General features: G+C 26.5%; 1 protein-coding gene across 4 annotated transcripts in view; it reads right to left on the bottom strand.

Annotated features, from left to right (window-relative positions):
- Positions 1 to 18,407, bottom strand: part of tn (tripartite motif containing protein thin) — a 127,284-nt gene extending 108,877 nt beyond the window's left edge. For 2 of the 4 annotated variants that reach the window (XM_088269860.1, XM_088269863.1), the window contains exons 1-3: positions 18,330 to 18,407; positions 15,282 to 15,335; positions 12,267 to 12,354 (exon numbers count right to left, since the gene is read on the bottom strand). The gene's annotated coding sequence lies outside the window, so the exon portion shown is untranslated. The remainder of the gene's footprint in view (positions 1 to 12,266; positions 12,355 to 15,281; positions 15,336 to 18,329) is intronic. The other 2 variants (XM_088269862.1, XM_088269865.1) reach the window with 1 other exon arrangement.
- Between the last annotated feature and the right edge of the window lie 906 nt (positions 18,408 to 19,313).

Genomic DNA, 19,313 nt, shown 5'->3' with positions numbered 1-19,313 from the left:
ATTTTAAAAAAACTAAAAAGAAACAAATGGATTTTTTTTGGGCTCGCTTGTGTGTCAGTTAATGTGTCGCACTTAGCAGAAGTCAAGAAGGGTGGGTTACTTGAATATCAATCGGATTTAGAATTTTCCGCTGTGAAATTTTAGAATTTTACTTCTTTTTGGCAATTTTCAAACAAAACAGTTGTCTTTTAGCAGTTTGACAACGGCATTTAAAGACAAAACAGATGCTAAAACATTTTAAATTTTTTAAAATTATTACACCGTATTTTAATCTACAATTTTAAAATTTAAATGCCTTTTTTTTTAAATACTGCATTAAATATATCATACCAAACAAAAATATTGTATTAAATTATAAAGTTAAAAATAAAACTTGTTACGACAACACTATTTTCCAGCTAATTGAAAGCGACTCAGCATTTTCATTTGTTTCTATACCAGAAGACTGTCATATTTTATCATTTTACAAAAAGTCTTTTACAATACTAGTAGACAAAATACATTGCAAAGTTGCTAGAAATGCCACCAGAAATATTCCTTTGTGAGAAAATAAAAGCAAACATACTGCAAGACAAATGAAAATAAGCTTTATTGTTCAATGTATTTAGTACGTGGACGGAATAAATTTGGAGATTGGCTTGAAGTCCATTTTCCTACAATCACCGTAGTGTCATGAATATGCCCCGTGTCTGCTCATAGACAATTTTATTCTCGCCGGTCATGGTGGCAACTAGCCAAGACGATTTTAAATGTATGGCGGTATTTTTAATGACAGTAAAAATAATTCCCGCCTTTACGTTTGACGGTTATTTTAAAAGATACGTTTCGAATGACTACAGAGCGCTGATGCGAATGTGTCACGAAATTCCTGCGTCGCAAAATTTGTTTTTTCATGTTGAAAATGGACATTTTGACAGATCGTTGAACCGATGGAAAAAAACGGCGGTAAATCTTTCAACGATGATGCTGTAACGTTTTCTTGGTATACAGTTAATTTGTCGTTAACATCTATCAATACGAGAGAGATATTTTCTTTGTGTGTATTTTTATTGCGAGTGATGTACATAATTTACTTATTCAACGAAAATGAATATCTAAATTGTCAAATCGATGTTGCATTACTTATATGTATATATATATATATATATATATATATATATATATATATATATATATATATATATATATATATATATATATATATATATATATATATATATATATATATATACATATATATATATATATATATATATATATAAATATATATATGTATATATATATATATAAATATATATATGTATATATATATATATATAAATATATATATGTATATATATATATATATATAAATATATATATATATATATATATATATATATATATATATATATATATATATATATATATATATATATATATATATATATATATATATATATATATATATATATATATATATATATATATATATATATATATATATATATATATATATATAAATATATATATGTATATATATATATATAAATATATATATGTATATATATATATATAAATATATATATGTATATATATATATATATATATATATATATAAATATATATATATATATATATATATATATATATATATATATATATATATATATATATATATATATATATATATATATATATATATATATATATATATATATATATATATATATATATATATATATATATATTTATATATATATAAATATATATATATATATATATATATATATATATATATATATATATATATATATATATATATATATATATATATATAAATATATATATATATATATATATATATATATATATATATATATATATATATATATATATATATATATATATATATATATATATATATATATATATATATAAATATAAATAAATTTGTGTGTGTCTGTGTACGTGTTTATGCATCAATCGTTTACTGTACTTTTTACAGTAATTGTCTGTTTCATTAAATAATTTTAAATAAGGGATATTAAAATTAAATAAAGCTATAACATTAACGATTTGTTTACATTGCATGCTTAATTTGTTTGTTAGGATTCATTAATAAGTGTTTTCAATTATTTTATCACATCTCAACATAGATTAAGAAGAATATGAAAGTCTGGTCATTTACGAGGCTAAAGAGCATCGTAGGCTGGTTTAAATGATCATTTAAACAAGCCCTTGACGGTCCTAAGTCCCGTAAATGCCCAGACTTCCATATTCTTTTTTGTTTATGCTGAGATGTCAAAAAAATAATGTGAACAACAACTTCTATAATTGGGGATAATCCAGATTTGTGAACAAGTATTTGTACACAGTCAAAATGTTGTAATTGTTTGGTATGATTTTTAAGTTTGCTACTTTTTTCACAATAATTTTATTTATTAATAATTAAAAAAAATATATCCATGGGTTTAATTAAATCAAATTCTTTGTTTTTCTGTTATTGATATTTGATATTGAAGTATTACAAAATATTCGAATCCTCAAAAGAGAATATTTTTTCCCATAGATTTTGTTCGACGTTTTCACATAATATTTTGATATGCCCAATGAAGTGTTTTATTTCTCGCAGTAATTTTTGTGAATTCTGCAGAGAATATCAAATCTGTGCTTAACCCACATAAAGAGCATTGCACAGCACCCAAGTTGTTTCCGAAAATTTGGACCATTCCCTAATATAATGTATTATGTACGAATAGCAACGTTTGCCCAAAAAATAATTTATTGAAGCAAATATTATCGGCCTACTTTTAATCCCATGTATCTTATTTGATAAAGTGCGTGAAACATCTTTTAGAATGCAACATTTATAGTGTGTCCAAATACTTGTTCACATAATCTGGATTATCTCCAATTACAGGAGTTATTTTCATATTATTTTTTGACATCAAGAAGACAATACAAGAGTTTCTGATTAATTAAAAGCTTCTTTACATCTCACCAATAGATGTCTCTAGTGAAGGTTTCTAAATTGGTTCATTAATAAAGAACTTCCAAGAATTTGAGTAGTGTGGTCGTCAATAATGGGTAGAATTGGTGAATGTTACACGTGTGTAAAGTGATTAAACCAGCCTATGACGGTCGTCAGCCCCGTAAATGCCCAGACTTCAATATTCTTCTTCATCTTTGATGAGATTTGTCAAAAAATAAAGTATTCCACTCTTGTATTATATTTTAACTATTCAAAGTATAGTTTTCTGATACCTACCATAAGATATATTTAAAATATTAAAATTTACTTTCTTAAGTAAACGAAGTGATCACTTAAACGGTCGTCAGCCCCGTAAATGCCCAGACTTCCATATTCTTTTTCATCTTTGATGAGATGTCAAAAAATAATCTCTTTTAGAATAGTACAAAAAAAATTTACAATAAAAAATCAGCATCATTATTTGTTATTTGGAGTTGCTACGCAATGCACAATAACATTTAGGATTTAGTTTTTGGTAAGGTAATGTAATTAATTATGAGTATTTTAATGCTTATAAATTTAATAAACCCTGGTGATGAAAAGGTTTTTGTCGAAACCGGTAAGTTAAACTGAATTTATAATAAAAAAAAACAAAGTTGTTTAATTTTATAAAGTTCATAAAATGTGCCACAAAATATCTGCGAAAAACATTAAAGAAAATCAATTTCATCAAATGTTACTTGAATAAAAAAATAATAAGTCTCGATCTATCGTATATTGGGTCTTATGGTAAATGAAAACGCTTAATTTATAAAGTATATCAATCATAATTACGATGAAATTAATATAAAAACGTATTTTGTAATGCGTTAATGTCATAATATCGTGATGCATAATACCTTTCATTATGATTTATCAAAATCACTAAAACGTTTAAAATAAAAACGATTATTTTTCAATTATGAAGCAATTAATGTTTGAGATATACAAAAATGATATTTGGCGCCCTCGTAAATATAATACAACGATGTTAATGTGAACTTAAACACAGTTACATTACATTCAAACTAATAAATCATACGTAGACCATTAACGAAATTCAAAATCAATTTCACTAGTGCGATGGAAATAATTAGCGCATTTATTTGTAAAATGACTCCCGAAAATTTCCATCGTTAACACTTTAATGTTTAAAGCGTCGACTTTTCAACCAAATAACATTTTTTTATTTTATTTTAAGTGTTATTTGCTTTTAAGCATGACATTACATTATTCAGAGTACTGACGCTTGAATAAACGAACCGAACTGGGCCTGTTAAATTGTAATTTGTGAATTCCTAAATGGCGTTTAACGAGACAAAAAAAACTATACCTTACAGGTGGAGCCATTCAAAATTGAATGATTCATTTGCTGAATTACACATTCTACGCATTCGTGAAAATCTGGGTGTAACTGATATCATTAGTATGGTAGAGGAAAGGCAATTGAGATGGTTTGAGCATACAGGACGTAGAGAACCTAAATATATTGTAAACCAGGCGATCGCCATGGATTTTCCTTGAAAAATATCTAGAGCAAGACCAAAAAAATATGGATGCTACAGAAAGATAACATGATTCGAAGGCATGACCTAGGTGACCGTATATATGATAGAAGGACTAACAACTTGAGGACGAGGAGAGCTGACCCTTACAGTCTACAAAGACGATAAGTTGGGATGGAGCAAGGAAGAAGAAGATTTGTTGAATAACTCCATATTACCATAATAGCGTAATCTTAACATGAATGTTTAATAGATTCTAACAAGAAAACATTTTTATGATATCTCAACATGGATGAAAAAGAAAATGGTAGTATGCTTAAGCTAAAATAATAAAAATGAAAATGATATATTCTGGCGTTTCTCATGTATGTTATTATAATCCAGGATTCAGGACTTCACATACTACTATAAGAGTTTCTGCTTGATAAAAAGCTTCTTTACATCCCCTTAATAGATGTCTCTAGTGAAGTGCTAGTGATTCAAGAACAAGGTTTCTGAATTAGTTCATATATATATATATATATATATATATATATATATATATATATATATATATATATATATATATATATATATATATATATATATATATATATATATATATATATATATATATATATATATATATATATATAAATATAAATAAATTTGTGTGTGTCTGTGTACGTGTTTATGCATCAATCGTTTACTGTACTTTTTACAGTAATTGTCTGTTTCATTAAATAATTTTAAATAAGGGATATTAAAATTAAATAAAGCTATAACATTAACGATTTGTTTACATTGCATGCTTAATTTGTTTGTTAGGATTCATTAATAAGTGTTTTCAATTATTTTATCACATCTCAACATAGATTAAGAAGAATATGAAAGTCTGGTCATTTACGAGGCTAAAGAGCATCGTAGGCTGGTTTAAATGATCATTTAAACAAGCCCTTGACGGTCCTAAGTCCCGTAAATGCCCAGACTTCCATATTCTTTTTTGTTTATGCTGAGATGTCAAAAAAATAATGTGAACAACAACTTCTATAATTGGGGATAATCCAGATTTGTGAACAAGTATTTGTACACAGTCAAAATGTTGTAATTGTTTGGTATGATTTTTAAGTTTGCTACTTTTTTCACAATAATTTTATTTATTAATAATTAAAAAAAATATATCCATGGGTTTAATTAAATCAAATTCTTTGTTTTTCTGTTATTGATATTTGATATTGAAGTATTACAAAATATTCGAATCCTCAAAAGAGAATATTTTTTCCCATAGATTTTGTTCGACGTTTTCACATAATATTTTGATATGCCCAATGAAGTGTTTTATTTCTCGCAGTAATTTTTGTGAATTCTGCAGAGAATATCAAATCTGTGCTTAACCCACATAAAGAGCATTGCACAGCACCCAAGTTGTTTCCGAAAATTTGGACCATTCCCTAATATAATGTATTATGTACGAATAGCAACGTTTGCCCAAAAAATAATTTATTGAAGCAAATATTATCGGCCTACTTTTAATCCCATGTATCTTATTTGATAAAGTGCGTGAAACATCTTTTAGAATGCAACATTTATAGTGTGTCCAAATACTTGTTCACATAATCTGGATTATCTCCAATTACAGGAGTTATTTTCATATTATTTTTTGACATCAAGAAGACAATACAAGAGTTTCTGATTAATTAAAAGCTTCTTTACATCTCACCAATAGATGTCTCTAGTGAAGGTTTCTAAATTGGTTCATTAATAAAGAACTTCCAAGAATTTGAGTAGTGTGGTTGTCAATAATGGGTAGAATTGGTGAATGTTACACGTGTGTAAAGTGATTAAACCAGCCTATGACGGTCGTCAGCCCCGTAAATGCCCAGACTTCAATATTCTTCTTCATCTTTGATGAGATTTGTCAAAAAATAAAGTATTCCACTCTTGTATTATATTTTAACTATTCAAAGTATAGTTTTCTGATACCTACCATAAGATATATTTAAAATATTAAAATTTACTTTCTTAAGTAAACGAAGTGATCACTTAAACGGTCGTCAGCCCCGTAAATGCCCAGACTTCCATATTCTTTTTCATCTTTGATGAGATGTCAAAAAATAATCTCTTTTAGAATAGTACAAAAAAAATTTACAATAAAAAATCAGCATCATTATTTGTTATTTGGAGTTGCTACGCAATGCACAATAACATTTAGGATTTAGTTTTTGGTAAGGTAATGTAATTAATTATGAGTATTTTAATGCTTATAAATTTAATAAACCCTGGTGATGAAAAGGTTTTTGTCGAAACCGGTAAGTTAAACTGAATTTATAATAAAAAAAAACAAAGTTGTTTAATTTTATAAAGTTCATAAAATGTGCCACAAAATATCTGCGAAAAACATTAAAGAAAATCAATTTCATCAAATGTTACTTGAATAAAAAAATAATAAGTCTCGATCTATCGTATATTGGGTCTTATGGTAAATGAAAACGCTTAATTTATAAAGTATATCAATCATAATTACGATGAAATTAATATAAAAACGTATTTTGTAATGCGTTAATGTCATAATATCGTGATGCATAATACCTTTCATTATGATTTATCAAAATCACTAAAACGTTTAAAATAAAAACGATTATTTTTCAATTATGAAGCAATTAATGTTTGAGATATACAAAAATGATATTTGGCGCCCTCGTAAATATAATACAACGATGTTAATGTGAACTTAAACACAGTTACATTACATTCAAACTAATAAATCATACGTAGACCATTAACGAAATTCAAAATCAATTTCACTAGTGCGATGGAAATAATTAGCGCATTTATTTGTAAAATGACTCCCGAAAATTTCCATCGTTAACACTTTAATGTTTAAAGCGTCGACTTTTCAACCAAATAACATTTTTTTATTTTATTTTAAGTGTTATTTGCTTTTAAGCATGACATTACATTATTCAGAGTACTGACGCTTGAATAAACGAACCGAACTGGGCCTGTTAAATTGTAATTTGTGAATTCCTAAATGGCGTTTAACGAGACAAAAAAAACTATACCTTACAGGTGGAGCCATTCAAAATTGAATGATTCATTTGCTGAATTACACATTCTACGCATTCGTGAAAATCTGGGTGTAACTGATATCATTAGTATGGTAGAGGAAAGGCAATTGAAATGGTTTGAGCATACAGGACGTAGAGAACCTAAATATATTGTAAACCAGGCGATCGCCATGGATTTTCCTTGAAAAATATCTAGAGCAAGACCAAAAAAATATGGATGCTACAGAAAGATAACATGATTCGAAGGCATGACCTAGGTGACCGTATATATGATAGAAGGACTAACAACTTGAGGACGAGGAGAGCTGACCCTTACAGTCTACAAAGACGATAAGTTGGGATGGAGCAAGGAAGAAGAAGATTTGTTGAATAACTCCATATTACCATAATAGCGTAATCTTAACATGAATGTTTAATAGATTCTAACAAGAAAACATTTTTATGATATCTCAACATGGATGAAAAAGAAAATGGTAGTATGCTTAAGCTAAAATAATAAAAATGAAAATGATATATTCTGGCGTTTCTCATGTATGTTATTATAATCCAGGATTCAGGACTTCACATACTACTATAAGAGTTTCTGCTTGATAAAAAGCTTCTTTACATCCCCTTAATAGATGTCTCTAGTGAAGTGCTAGTGATTCAAGAACAAGGTTTCTGAATTAGTTCATATATATATATATATATATATATATATATATATATATATATATATATATATATATATATATATATATATATATATATATATATATATAGAACTTGAGTAGTGTGGTTGTCAATAATGGGTGGAATTGATGAATGTTACACGTGTGTAAAGTGATTACTTAAATCAGCCTATGACGGTTGTCAGCCCCGTAAATGCCCGGACTTTCATATTTTTAATGATTCTTCTTCACCTTTGATGAGATGTCAAAAAATAATATCTAATCACAGCATCAATTTTTACTCAAATTGGTTGACAAATATTATAGAAGGATCGAAAGCTACTTGAGCATAATGCTTACGAGTCAGTGATCGCGTTACGGCGTAAGACGTTAGTGATCACCAAATGTCAGATGTCAGCAAAGGGTTGAAAGCTTAGAGGAAAATGAACAGTTATGCATTTTGAACACTATCTAATATTACTTAAAAAAATCATCGTTATATTTTTTCCTTTGTTACTCAAACAAAGAGAACGCTTTTAGTGTTAATAAGTTATTTTTTTTCCTTTTCTCTGTCACCTTACTGTTGGTTCGTTAATTTCCGAAATGGTATCAGAAAGCTGTCAAGTCAAAAAATAACAATAACAAAAAAATAATAATACATCAATTGTTTGAAAAGAGAATTCGTTTGATTGAAATAACTACCCGGACATCAATATTTCGGACGAAGAATCTTATTTTTGAAGACGAATTTTTTCCCGGCACTTTTTTTTGTACATTATTTTTCAAATTAAACCTTTGTATAATAACAACAAACAAAGATATAATTCAAACGAACTTATTTTTAAGTAAAATTTAAAGCGGTTATAATATTAATATAAGTGTTATAAATTTAAATGAACAAAAAACCTTTTTTTTCAATGTCATGTTTAAATGGCATTAATTTTTGCAAATAAAACACATTTTATTTACAATTTTTTTAGTATGTTCAAATATTTGTTCACAAATCTGTCAATAAATCTACTAAAAAATATAAAAAATACATTTGAAAAAATCTTAACATAGATACAGAAAAGTATGAAAGTCTGTGTTAGTATTTACAGGGCTTATTACCTGTAATAGTCTGATTAAGTGATCACTTTACACACGTGCAACATTCACGTGGTTTTCAATCATGGGTAGAATGGTGAATGTTGCACACGTGTAAAGTGATCACTGAACCACCCTACGAATGGTCATAAACCATGTAATATTCGTCTTAGATAGATTTATATCTTAACATAAATTCATCTACGTTAAGATATAAATCTTTGTCTATCTTCATTCATGTTTATTTTGTATAATAAAAGCATTGTTAACTTTGTGGTATGGTAGTATAACACCTTCCTTATCATTCATCGTTCTTTTTGTATAATACCACTTTAAAAAAAACACTAATTCGTGAATAATCATTCTATCATCAAAAATGTTTTCCTATAATGTTTGTTCTTTGATTTTTATCTGTATTTAAGAATTTAAATGCCCCACACACATAATAGTAATCTTAATAATCTTATTTTATTAAAATTTAAAATATACGTACTGTCGAAACAAAACTTCGAATACATTTTATTTTAGAACAAGACTATAAGTTTCCAGTATTCGTGGAAAAACACAAGTTTTCCGGTACATTTGTACTTCAGTTCGTACAAAATACAATCCCATATAACAAAAGGATTCATTCTTTTAGCTAGTGGATTGTATGAAACTTGTTGAACAATATCCCCGAAGGTGGTATGGAGGAAAGCTTTCAGGATTCAATACAACTCTAGTCTCCAGTAGGTCTCCTATACCTATGTGGATTGCCTTGGTTTTTATTATTCTATATCGCACATCCTGAATAATATACTGTGTTACTTTATGTCCTTTGTCACACAATGGACACAACAATAATAATAAAAAAATATTCTCGCCAAAGGAAAAGGAAAATCGTCCTTTTATCTTTTATATACATACAAATGTTTTTAATATACTAACAGTAAACAACGGAGTCATGGTACCAATCCTAATGTTTAAAAGTGAAGCTGACGTTGGTAAAAGAATAATGAAAGTATACTGAATGTAGTCGAAATGAGGTATCTCAGACGAATGTGAGGCAAAACTATGTATGTTAGATTTTCGGATGATGAAATAAGGAAAGAATTAAAGGCTGAGATGAACATAATCGATAAAATTAAGAAAGGTGTGTTCAGATGATTTGGGCACGTGGAACGATGAGCGAAAAAAGAACAGTAAATAAAAAAATGAATTGAATGTCGTTGGAAATAGGAGCAGAGGAATACCGAAGAAATCTTGGCTTTTTTAATTATGTCAATTATTGGGAAGCGGTCAGGTCAGATATTGGAAAAATTTGCGGGTGTGGATAAGGAGATGCATAAAGTGGCAAAGAATGTTTAAAAATAGAGTGGCGTGGCGTTCTATTCTCTCTGCCTACCTATGCGAGAAACTGCGTGGTAGTTAGTTATATATACAAATGTATATATAATACGATGTACGATTGTATTTATGATCCAAAGTTTCATTACAAGTAATAGAGTTGGATAAAAAATCACTTATGCGCCTAAAAAAAAACTCAAGGAAAAGTTATTTGCATTGTTTACCTATTCTCATACAAATTGACTATTTTAAATTCGACGTCATACTAAGTTCTTGGAGAAAAATAAGAGAGCATAAAATATTAACATAAGGTCTTCATTTTGAAATAATTATAATGTGGAAAAAAATTTTTGCTCTTTAGTCCTTGATTAAAATATCGGGAATTTATTTTTAATGGTGAGCAATGTATTTTCGAGATAAACTTACGATTACGTACATATGTTAGCAATTTTAATTCATAATTCATAACTTGATTACTGTGTATAAACGTACTAATTTCATATACTGAAAGTTAGTTTTTTTCATCACCTTTTTGCAAGAAACATATTTTATTGCACTGCTGGACCAACCCCGAGGTAAACGACTCCAGCAGATCACATAAGAGACGTATTTACAGCTGGGAATCGACATCGCAGGAGGCTTATCCCCTTTAGAAATATGCAGCAGGGCTTATACCAAGAAGAATTAGAGGAAGAAAATGAAGATATATTTTATTACTCTTAATATTTATTTGCAACATTTTGAGTGTGTCCAAATACTTGTTCACATAATCTGGATTATCTCCAATTACAGGAGTTATTTTCATATTATTTTTTGACATCTCATCAAAGGTGAAGAAGAATAAGGAAGTCTGGGCATTTACGGAGCCCCGTAATAAATTGACTGGTCAAATTATAAGCTTAAATAATATAAATGAAAGTGGTATTATCTGGCGTTTCTCATGTGTGTGATTATAATCCAGGATTCGGACCTCACATACTAATATAAGAGTTTCTGCGTAGTAAAAAGGTTCTTTACATTTCACCAATAAATGTTTCTAGTGAAGTTCTAGTGATTCAAGAACAAGGTTTCCAAATTGGTTCATAAATATAGAACTTCCAAGAATTTGAGTAGTGTGGTTGTCAATAATGGGTAGAATTGGTGAATGTTACACGTGTGTAAAGTGATCACTCAAACCAGACTATAACGATCGTCAGCCCCGTAAATGCCCAGACTTCCTTATTCTTCTTCATCTTTGATGAGATGTCAAAAAATAATAATATTTATTACTTTTAAAAAAATAAGGCAGATGAATTACAAAGATGTTTTCACACACTTATTGTATCTTTTGCGTTTAAATTATATTTTTATATGGATTCATTTATAAATAAAAAAACTTTCCTGTATTGGTATTCACATGATCTTATAGCGCACACCGCATCTCTGATTTAGAAGAAATAAACTAATAATTATACGGTTTTTTCTCGGTCGCATTAAAAACATAATTTTCCGGTACACACTATCATTTTGTATCACAGTCAAGATAAAAGACACATTAACACAATCCATGTCCATCAATTCCCATCAAAAACTGGAGAAAATTAAAGAAATATACTTCTTTCAAAGAAAATACAAACAGTATCTTAGGTTTTCTCTACCTTGGACATAAAATACCACTTACCTAATTGTTTTCCTATATCTAGAAACGTCTCCCTCCCCTTCAATTCTGGCTGCCACCCCCACCACTCGGAACCCTCTCCCAGTATTTGCTGAAACAAATGACAAATCACACGCTTTTATTTATGTTTCTAAAAGAGAGTGTTCTATTTTCATATAATAAAGCTCAGACCTTTTTGGGAAAGTATTTTTTTAACCCTTAGAAAATTGTAATTAAAAATATTGTTTTTCTTATCACTTATTTTTACTTTAAAATATTTAAAAAAAAACAATGTATGATTATTTAAATTTATAATTATATTGCAGTCTTATTTTTACACGTAAGTTAAAAGTTATCAATAAATAATGGTTCTCTTATAATTTTTTTCCACTTTACTGGCTAAAGCGTTTAGTTAATTTTATCATTCTAAATGTATTTTATTACCTTTTAATTACTTGAAACGTAGTTTATTCGTTTGTTTGACGATGAACACATTATAAAGGCAAATATACTCGTAAATGGGAGTTTTTTCACTTAACTCACGAAAGCAGTTAATTATTTTTATCCTGCTTAATGAATCCGGTTCCCTTTTAATTACATATAAGGTTATATTAGTATATACAAGTACGTATGTTTGCATATGAAAAAAAAACCTGTTACAAAGGCAAATATAAATAAAAGTTCTTATTTAAGTAATTTGTTACATGAGTTAAGTAGAGATTTCAAAATAAATTTTTAAAGTTCAAGTTTTTTTCATCAAAACCCTACTTGATCCATGTTTCAATTGAAAATTTTACCCCAGATTTGACCTTTAACATTATTTATACATTTAATTAAAAATAATATTCCAGTCAAATGGAGTTTGGTCTAAATGTTTTCTTAATTATTACTAGATGAGTCTAGTCAACCATTGTTATGGCTCAGTTTGGTTAAATGGTAAAGAAAGAACATAAAAAGCACACATTTCAAATATGGTGTATTTTACAATGGGTATAAACCTAAACAATTATCGATAATCTTTGAAATAACAGTGCAATCGAAAATAGGTAGGTGATAGCAGTGTCAAAAAGTAAGCTGTCTGTCATGGGTAATGTTGGGTTATGCTCGATTTTCTGTTACGTTCAACATATGGCGTTCCCACTGTGGTAAGAAACTGTTTTCACCTATCATAAGTAAAAGCTTATCACTGAAATGTATCAAACATATCCGTATCCGAAAGCATAATTCTATTGAAATTTCAAAGAAATTAATTTATAATTTATACGAAATTAAAGATGATGGACAGAGGAACATATAAACTTTATTTATCTTTAGATTTAATCTTATGCTAAAACCATGAAAAAGTCAATAGCCTCTCTACATATTTTAAGAAGATATTGATATAAAACGGATAGTTTCAGTTTCAATACATAACGTACACCGTTGCCCCTTAAAACACAAAACGTAATCTTAATTATTTTAACATTTTTATTTACATATATATCCATTCTCCATCCACATTTGAATTTAAATGCTTTTTTTTTATTATATAATAATTCATTCTGTAATTATTGTGCATCCTTGGGATATTTAAAATTTGATGACTTTTCACGATCATTTTATGACCAAGCATTCAAACAATTAGTTACAACATTTCCACATTAATGGTACAAGATAAAAGGATTTTGTCTTTAATTTTGGTTTCGGCGCATGTTGAGTACCGGAGAGTACTATTAACGCTGAAATCTGCAATAAAGAATGGAGCTTTCAATAAACAGTTTATTCCCTCCGCACATTACATTAAAACGAGAATCCTAAACTATTATGATATCCGCGCAGAGTTCCCGAGAGTACGAGTACTTCAGATAACATTTCATAGGGTGATTATTATTTACAGCATTGAATATATTTATATTATATAAATTACGTATTTTTTTGTTTTTCAGATAAATTTGCATAATGGCTGTTTTTATAGGATGTTATTGAACTATTGATAGTTATATTCACAAAAAATAACGATCCACGCTTTCCATAGTAAACAAATCCTTGTTGGTAAATATATGTATCTCGGCTTAGGAGACATTTAATATTTAATAAAAAATGTTAACCAAAAATGTAAATAAGGTTAAAACTTTGGCCAGTGATACTTGTCAAAGCTTTAACCTTATATTTACAAACGCTTAAAATAAACCAGCAGATAAGGTTTTTTATAAGTTTTAGCGAAAAAATATACACTTAATTGCAGTACAAATGAACAAATAAATGTGTGTAATAAAAATAAATATGTATGAAATTGGAACCAAGAAAACAACTTTTTTACTTATGTCATTTATTTATTTGGCATCATCTTTGTGAAATAACATTTTAACTGTTTAAAAAAAATTAACATTTGCAAAATACCACTTATTGAATATTATTTCATAACACATCATATGTTTAAAAAACTACAGATGTTTTCATGAACAGATGATTATAAACAATATATATAGATATGGGTGGGCTGATAACTAGAGAGAGATGAGGGGAGTTTAAGAGGCTAGACTTTGTTTAATGGAAACATAGACAATAATGGTGATGTATTTTGAAAAAGCACATTATTAATTAATGCTTTATCAGAATATTTTTATGTTTTTCTAAATTTTATACATTTTCATGGCATAACCTTTGAGTTATCGAAATTAGTCGTGGGTAATGAAATAAAACTTAATAAGTGATATTATACAAGTGTTTAATATTTAAAACAATATTTTTGTACTATTTTATCCTCTTAACCTTATCAAAGGCGCTGAGAATGAAGACACTATTTTTATTGTTATTGGATGAATAAATTATCTTTTGTTAAATTTAGGATTATCACACATTGAGTAATTACCTCGGTACCGTATTACTTTCGCCTCCACTTGAGTTGTTCTTACATATATATAGCTGTGGAGTTATATACACATACTTATCGGCACCGCATCATTTACATCATTTTTAAATTTGGAATAAAATTATAACGACTCCAGTTAAGGCATTGGTAATAAGTCGCCGAGGCAATAAGAGGCCGAAATTACTCACCTGTTAATTATGTTCCGTTTGAAGATTTCACTTTTAACGAGTAAATATTTATTTCTGAAATGTTACAAAATTGAGTACATTATTGCATGTTATTAGCGACTCGTTTAAATCACGCGGAAAAATAAATGAAGCTAATTCACTCGAAGTGAGCTTTCAAAATATTGAAATTGAAGTGACCGAGAAAATGAATCATGACGCAAATAAAATATTGAAATTTTAAATCAAATTGTAGCCAATTTATGCTAAGTGGCATAACGAGACCAAATGGAGGATGAATAATTCATGTTCGTGTAGTACAAGAAAGTTCAGTATTTTTTATACACCCTATAATTTTGCAGGGAAGAATTTATTTTGTTAGGTTGGTGAAAATATTTTATACTTGTTTGTAGTTCACTGAAGCATATTTATGAATAAATTTTATTATATTACATCCAACCAAATAGAAAACACATATTAAGCTAAGGGATTGTTAGAATTGATTTAAAAATCAATTTGTTAGGTAAAGTAAAAGAAAATAGTACCTAGAAAATATGTTTTTAATATGTAAATGTTTTATTATTATGAATGGTAATTTAGTCAGCAAAGATGCCCTTTAAATACCATTTCAAACGAAAACAATATTTATTTATTTATTTTAAGGGTTATTTTTTATAGAAACACAATTATATTATTGAAATACATTTTCATATTTCAACGTATTACGATATATATATATATATATATATATATATATATATATATATATATATATATATATATATATATATATATATATATATATATATATATATATATATATATATATATATATATATATATATATATATATATATATATATATATATATATATATATATATATATATATATATATATATATATATATATATATATATATATATATATATATATATATATAAATATATAAATATATTTATATATTTATATAAAAATATATTTAAAAATATAAATATATATATATATTTATATGAATATATTTATATATTTATATATAAATATATTTAAAAATATAAATATATAAATATATTTATATAAATATATTTATATATAAATATATGTATATATATATATATATATATATATATATATATATATATATATATATATATATATATATATATAATATATATATATATATATATAATATATATAAATATATATATATATATATTCATATATATATATACATATATATATATATAAATATATATATATATATATATATATATATATATATATATATATATATATATATATATATATATATTTATATATATATATATATATATATATATATATATATATATATATATATATATATATATATATATATAATATCTACATATATATATATGTATATATATATATATATATATATATATATATATATATATATATATATATATATATATATATATATATATATATATATATATATATATATATATATATATATATATATATATATATATACAATTATCATAACAGCATAATTTTCTAGACGAATTGTATACAAATATCATATTTAAAACAAAAAATAAAACTATTGTTTATGTAAATATTTATCACGGTTCATCTCAGTTTCTTAAATTTTTAATAGATTTATATTATCAACCGACACTTCGTGATGGAATTGCATTTTAATATATTATTAGATTAAAACCAATATTTTTAGCTTTTCCACTTTATTTTTATTTGGCCAGCGACCGGGTTTCGTCGTTACCGACATCACCAGCCTGATGATGTCGGTAACGACGAAACCTGGTAGCTGGTCAAATAAAAATAAAGTGGAAAAAGCTAAAAACATTGGTTTTAATCTAATAATATCTTAAATTTTTAATTGATATTAAATAAATATTTTTAAAATAAATTTAAAGGTATTATATCAAACATAGTTAATAAAAAATATTAAACAGCTATTCTCGTATATTACTTATCCTTACTAATCTTGGCACTGAAGAAAGAAACGTGGAATCAATTGTACGTTATAAACAGGGTAAAAAGTATATTTACAACAGTAATTTTTCATATAAAACTAAATAAAAGAAGTCAAAATATTCACAGAAAATACGTTAAAATTTTAAAGGGCAATACTTCTTTTTCTTATGAAAGTAACAAATCAGAATTTCGGGAGAGTAACAAGTGATTTTTCAACAGTTTCACAATTCATAAAGAATGATCGATAACCGATGATAGTGTAATATCAAGTTCACAGAGAAAGACCATCAACCTTGACCGATTTCCACTTTCAAATAATTTTTTCATTCACTTTTCCACTCTCCCGGAACATTGATCGAGTAGCAGCTAGCTATTAACGACGCGCTATAAAAGCCCGGCAAAAAAACAGTTATTGAGTGACGCGATATTGAAAAAATGCACATAAAATAAACTTTTGTATTTCAACCGCGTCAAAACACTCTTGAAAAGCTCACTGATAAAAAACGAAAAAAAAATCTTTGACTAACTTTTGGATATTATGTTTTTTTTAATTGGAAACGGGTTTAACTTTCGTATAGTTTAGTAATTTGAGCAAATACATATTTATTCACTTCATCAAACAGTTATTACTTTTGAATCAGATTTATAAGCCAGTTTAAAAAAACTGTGGTATTTTATTACAAAAAAGTATGGTTATTCAAAATGTATGATTTGAGATTTAAAAAAAAAATTCTATGATTTGTATCATTTATTTAATAGTATTTTAATTTACTAACCCAAAAAAGAATACTTAAGTGGTGCAAAGTAGACAGAAATTGTCAAGTAATCATTGTCAAACGACATGATTAACTACATACTAAATAAATAAGTGATGCTTTAAAGTAAGAAAAAATAAATTTAAAATGAAGTTACGAATGGTGTAATTATATGTATTAACTTGTTTATTATATCATTAAAAAAAATATATTTTATATTTTAAAATTAAATGAAATTTCTTTTTAATAATATAAGTACTAAGGATTTTTAGTTCTTGTTTTAAGCACTTGTTTTTTAAGGTTCACGTAAAGATTTTCGCTGTTTATTAAGGTACCTTAGTAGGGTGTAAAACTTAAGTAAAACTCGCGATTTTTCGGCTCATTGTTGCATAGGCCGTCGACTGGTGAACACTGATTAGATATAAACACCGCTAAATCGCTAACGGGACGGGTGTAAGTGGATGAGACGGCATTAAGTTTAGTGTTGGCATTCGCATTTGGAATATTCTACGACTGTGTGGGTCCGTTTCAAGTGTGTGTCCGGCTATTTTAATTCCTTTGCCTATACTAATTCTAGCCGCCGCGTCATGTTTTGGAGGAAGCAAAAGAAGAAGCAGTACAAATGGCGTCTTTAAGAAACATTTTCACCGTTTATAATTTGTATGTTTTTGCTTAATTCCTAGAAGTATATTTGTAGATATAAAAACGTTCTCTCTTATTATTGGTTTTATTTTTAATTTATATTCAACTTGGTATATTTTTACATTTACCGTACGGTATTTGAAAACAATGTGGAATGTATCAAAACACTTTTCAAATAATACATTTAAAAAATGAATCTCTATTGACCAAGTGGGAATTAATTTGAAAATTAATGGATCATTATAAAGTAACTTTCTAATCAATTCATAAAATTATTTAATTATCATATATAAAATTTAAAAAATGCAGAATATGAATTCTCCTTTGCGGTTCTATTGCTGATAGTCTGATTTTGTTTTTATCACTTTCATTGAGAACATTAAAAAAAACGTAAATACTTGTAAATAGTTGTTTTTTTATAATATACATTATTTTTTTTGATCTAAGAAACCCACTATTTAAAAAAGGAAGCAAGAAATGATTAAGTCGATTTCAACCCATAAACCCTAACATAAGATCTGTGATGTTAGAAGTTAAGAAATTCAATGATTCAAGTTAAAAATATTAATGATAATTAATTCATCCTTTGTATATTTAGAAAGATATGATATTATTTAGAATTTGTTTTTAAAGGATGTACTTAAATCAAGTTTATTAAAAAATGTTTTACACAAAAA

This window comes from Brachycentrus maculatus, unplaced genomic scaffold (assembly GCF_059751285.1).
Source record: "Brachycentrus maculatus isolate JH-2025_06_01 unplaced genomic scaffold, ASM5975128v1 h1tg000367l, whole genome shotgun sequence".
Taxonomy (NCBI): domain Eukaryota; kingdom Metazoa; phylum Arthropoda; class Insecta; order Trichoptera; family Brachycentridae; genus Brachycentrus; species Brachycentrus maculatus.
This window is presented reverse-complemented; position numbering and strand designations above follow the sequence as displayed.